The 5351-nt window shown below is 49.9% G+C and overlaps 1 long non-coding RNA gene across 1 annotated transcript; it reads right to left on the bottom strand.

Annotated features, from left to right (window-relative positions):
• Positions 1–665: 665 nt before the first annotated feature.
• Positions 666–4638, bottom strand: LOC103661679. The gene is made up of 3 exons (XR_568202.2): positions 4447–4638; positions 2320–2438; positions 666–923 (listed from the first exon to the last, which is right to left on the bottom strand). It is a non-coding gene; the product is annotated as an uncharacterized LOC103661679 (long non-coding RNA).
• Positions 4639–5351: the final 713 nt, after the last annotated feature.

The following is a 5351-nucleotide window of genomic DNA, read 5'->3' as shown; positions in this document are numbered from 1 at the left end:
GCTGGGGGGAAATATCTTTGAAGAGAGAGAGCGAAGTGTGTCCTGCTGGAAACCAAGAGAAGCGAACATCTCCAGACGACAGGTGTGGTCAGCCTGACCAAATGTTGCCAAGTGCCTTGACCAGTGCCTCTTTTCCTGAGTAACGTGGCCCCTATTCAAACAAGCTATTAAATCCCCTCAACTCTAAGATTCGCTTTTCTTTTTAGAATTCTGACATTGCGGAAATCAGGGTACCCCTCGCTATCAGCATTTGTCCCCACCACACACCAACCTTGCCAACAGATAAATAAATAAAGGGTCTTACTAAATCAATACAGCATCTTACAATCAATGGGGGGGGGGGTAGGTTGTCATGATAACAAGGGGAGGAAGGCTCCAGAAGAGAGGTGGTCCTCAGGCATCGACTGTGGACCAAGATTTGTGCTTAAAAGTGTCACACTTTATCTCATCAAACATCAGGAGCGGGGGAAGGAATTTATAAGGGAAGGAGAAACATTTTTCGAGTTTAGCATGAGAGAGGACCAGAGCCTTATTCCTGAAAAGCAACAGGCCCTCCAGCTGGAAAAGAGGAAAAGCCAAATTTATTTCTGTTTACTTTGCACATCCCAAGAGCCCCCTCCCCCTCCCAAACATCACCGAAGAAAAGACAGTCTGACCAAATCCAGTGTTTTCTCAGAATTTGTAAAAAGCTTTTAACATGTATAAGCACAGCAAATGTTTCCTGGTTATGAGTGTTTACAAAAACTGGGAGACATATTTTTTAAATGGGTAGGAGATACAGCACTTGGTTTTCTGAGATGATTCTTTCCAAAGTTTTGGCTCATCTCTGCTTGACCAAGCTACGTTGACTTGCTGGTGAGCTGGGTTTGCTCAAACCTCAAATCTGCTCTCTTTGAATAGAAGGTCCTCTGGGCTTTGAGCACCTGCAAAGAGGGCAGAGATGCAGGGAAATGGACTGGCTTTGTTTTGCTAACGTGTACTTGCCAGTGCTCACTATAAAATGGAGCTTTGTGAATGACACACTGATCTTGGGCTTTCCCTTCCTGCCTTCCTCCCTTCCTGTCTTCCTTTCTTCCTTTCTACCTTTTAATAGGTGTCAATAGGTCTCTTAATAGACCAATTCCAGCCAGAGGAACAGGAAATAGAGCCTAAACCTTTACCCTCTACAGTACCAGAAATATGGTGAAACCAAGATCAAGGGTGAAACCAGACTTGCCTTGCCCTTCTCTGGGATCCAAAGCCCCTCAAGGACATGTCCTTGGCAGTTTTCCATTCTTTTCTCTACTTCCAGGGGGCTGCATTTCCCTCCTTAGCTGGGAGGGGCACCTTTTGATCATTATCAAGCCCTCGGTCAGCAGCCGCTCTAGCTGGCCCCGGAGCTTCCCCTCCCCCAAGGGCCCATCTCTCCCTCTCCAGCCACACCAAGATCCTCCTGGAGACACGGGCTGTCCTAGGGAGCAGCTGTGAGGGACCCGCCACCCCAGGAACTGGCTGGGGCAGCTCAGTTTTCCCAGACAGCACATCGATGAGCACACCGAGGGCTGGGTCCCACAGCACCTTCCCACAAGGGCTCCCGGAGCCCGATCCTATCTGCCATCTCCCAGTGAAGCAATCCACATAATTAGCCACATTAATACCAGGGCTGTCTGAGGCCGCCTGTCTCAACCCAGGGCCTGGGCGCCTGCTGCAATGAACACTTTAATGATTATTCAGCGCCCTTCCAACCAGCTGAGTAGAAAAATGGGGTCTCACTTTGGAATGGCTGCCTAGCACCCTACTGTGCAGGACAGGTTTTTCTAGAAAGTTGACCCCTATGAGCCAGAAGAGCAGTATTTGGACATGGCAGCCAAAATCCTGAAACAACTCCAGGGATTCTGGACCTTGCTTTGGCTCTAGACATTTTTTCTTAACCAACATCTTTTGAGATTTTTTTATGGGCAAAGCCCTATAGGGGTTATTAAACTACTCTAAGGAAGGTCCTCTGGTCCAATTTCCTACTGTTCATAAAATAAGACCCATGTATCAGAAAATACTAATGGGGTGGGTGGGGAGCAGGGCTGATGTCTACACTGAGCAAGGAGGGAAACGCTGCCTCCGAAATTATCACTCTCCCCATTTTAAAGGCTCAGATTTGTTCAGCAGAACCAGGACCGGAATACTCTAAGAACACTCCATGTGGCCGGAAGTGATTTGCTTGACCTCTCTGAAACTTCAATCCTGATTAACCCAGGACTAGTTAGTCCTAAAACTAACTAATTATTCCGCCAGCTTCAGTACAGGTGGGTGTGCTTGCAGGGACCAGACGGCACCCAGGCTCACCTGGACTTTCCAGAACGATGCTGGTAATGGTGCCCACAGCCACTGGGCCCTGGGGATGAAGGGGGGGCTGGCTGGCTCTGCCCTGGGGACAGAGTGGGGGACACAGGCAATGAAGGACCCTGAAGGGAAGAAAAGGAGGAGGTAGAATTAGGTTTTATAGGGTCTAAGAAACAGGAAAGGCTCAGATGTGGAGAAACAGGCAGGGGAAGTTTAGGGAAGAGTAAGACAACGAAAGGGGCCCTCACACCTGTGGCTCTGCCTCTCCAAACTCCCAGAACCTTCCTTTCTAGAATTGTCCACTTCCTGGGAGATAAAGCTGCACTGCTCAGCTCTTGTGCTCAGCCGCTCACGGGGGCCCCAGGCGCGTTCCCGAGAGGATATCGGCCGTGGTTGTGGATGAGCGCGTGGATCGAGCTCAAGCCAGGAAAGACTCGCGGGATACCTTGTCATGCGTGTCTCATCCAGCTGTCCCCATCTCCCCTTGACTTTTCTCTTTCAAAGCCCATTCCAAATGCTACCCCTGGCATACCACCACCTGACCAGCCGCATGGGGCGGTGGCTCTGCGTTCAAATCCGGGCTCTACCGTGTAGGAGCCAAGCCCCTCAGTTTCCCAGACTGTAAAATGGGCAGTATCACAAAGGTTCATTGTGAGTCTTAAGTAAGTCCAGTACACGTACTGTCTCCAGAACAGCACCCAACACCTCGTGAGTACTGCATCAGTGTGAGCAGTGCCTAATTATTGCATGTGGTTTTCCTTTATTCCCTCCCCTGGGAATCACTGTGTTTCTGCACTGGCATAACACCTTTTCCAGGAGGTGCCAGAAAAGATGGGCTAAGTCATTGAGGAGACTTAAATTGGAAAGCCAGAGACAGCATGGCGTAGAGGCTCGTGGGTGGGTTCCGAGGTCCCACAGCCCGTGCGTGAATTCCAGACCTGGGAATTACAAAGCGTGGCTTTGGCAAGTGATCTAACCTCAGTTCCCTTCTCTGTAAAATGAAGATTAAAAGAGCTCCCACCCGAAAGGATTCCTCGGCAGATCAGCAAGACAAGCCACGAAGGCCTCACCAGAACACAGGGGCTGGGACCCAGGGAGGGCTGCCACTGCTCTCGCTCGCAGACACTTGCTCTCTGAAGGGTCAGCGTGTCCGGTTGGAGCTAAGGCTCAAAATGACGAAAGGGGCGGGTCTGGTGTCTTCGTCGGCTCCCCCTCCCACACCAAAACAAAACTTTCCTTCCCTTAGTCAGTTAGGTAGCTGTGGGAGGGGTAGCCTTAGTGCACAGAGGACAAAAGTCCTTGCTCTGCCAAGTACTATGTGTGTGGCCTTGGGCAGGTCACCGCATATCCCCAAACCACAGTTGCTGGTAAAACACCACACCAATTAAGTCATTCACATAATTAGACTACCTGGGCCTTCCCCAAAGGAAATAGCCAGAGAAGCTCCTTAAGCATGGGTCCCTACACAAACATTTATTGATCACTGGGCTGGATGCTGGAGATGCAGTGCTGGGGAGGGGGGGCTTCTAGAAGTTTCCAATCTCCTACAGGAGGCAGAGGCTCAGACAGAAAGCTCCACTAGAGGTGCTGAGAGGCTAATGTGCATTGAGTACTCAGGGCAGAAGGCACTAGGCAAAGAGCTGTTCAGACATGATCTCTTTCCACATTGCTACATCTCTCTATTGTAAGTACGGTTGCTATCCTAGCCATTTTACAGCTGCGGACACTGAGGCTCAGAGAGGTTACATACGGTACACAGAGTCACACAGCTAATCAACTGCTCCCAGAGAGGCGAGCACAGAGGAGGACCCTAGCAGGAGCAGAGGGTTTGTCAGGAGAGAAGACTTCCTAGAGGAGGTGGTGTCTGCATCTTGGAACATAAGGAGTCAGCAAAGGGGCAGATGTATAAAAAGAAGGGACAGCAAGGGCAAGAGCCAAGGAACAAAGAGACTGCGAACAATACAAAAGGAATATGACCATGTAAAGCAGGAAGATAGAGGTCAGGTGGCTAAAGGCTTTGCTGCCAAGCTAAGAACTGGGGGTTTTATATAGAAGGCAATGAGGGCCCATTGAAGGGTTCTAAACAAGAGAAAAACAGATCGGATTTATAATTCTAGAAGCTCTGCTCACCGGCTCCCATAAACATCCGGGCTTCCTCAGGCTCCCATCTCCAAGAGGAAGTCTGCAAAAGTCTAGGGGCACCTCTCAGACAGCAAAAGGCCCCTTTCCTTTAGGCCACCACAGCCAGCCCATTCCTTTGACTCCACACTACATACTGGCCCAGCTACTTTATCTCTCTGAACCACAATTTCTTCATCTGCATTGTAAAGTAACAGCAGCCCTGTGGTTGCACTCTTACGAGCAGGAACCTGGGATTGCATCTGTAAATGCCTACTCCAGCACCCAGCACAGCAGACACGCTCAATCTAGGAGCTGCCTTCCCTTCTCCTTCTCCTGAGGGGCATCCTTCTTGTTCCTACGCTGAAAATAAACAATCCACAGACATGTTCTTTGCCCCGATGACTGACGGATTGATCGGACCTTTATTATTTTCCATATGGACTAGTTTTGACTATTCATGAGCAACCCAGAAGGCCTGACATGTAGTGGTTTGGAATTTAGCTGAGGCCTGGCTGAGAACGGCAGAAGCAATAAAACTGGTAAGAGGAACAAATCTTTCAGCTAGTGAGAAAGTCTCACCATAATGACGTAGGTGGACACTGAGCTGCCAAAACCAAGGGGTCCCAGAATGCAATGGCTTAAACAACACTGAGTTTCTCTTTCATGAGACAGACCCGAGATGAGCCAGCCAGGTCATCAATGAGGCTCTGTTCCACATGGTCCTTCCCACATCCATTTTCTCTACCATTCCCTAGACTAGAATATTACTGCTGTCTGCATGGTTGAAGTTGGGCCACCACCACGGCTGGGTCCCAGTTGTCAGAGCAAGGAAGAAGTTTGCCCGATGACTGAAGTCTCAGAGCTGCTAGGGGTACGGGCAGGAACTCGGGCACGTGGGCCAGCCCAATTGCTGC

The sequence above is a fragment of the Ursus maritimus genome, unplaced genomic scaffold, assembly GCF_017311325.1.
Source record: "Ursus maritimus isolate PB19 unplaced genomic scaffold, ASM1731132v1 scaffold_9, whole genome shotgun sequence".
NCBI classification, from domain to species: domain Eukaryota; kingdom Metazoa; phylum Chordata; class Mammalia; order Carnivora; family Ursidae; genus Ursus; species Ursus maritimus.
The sequence above is the reverse complement of the archived record's forward strand: the minus strand, read 5'-3'. Positions and strand labels throughout refer to the sequence as shown.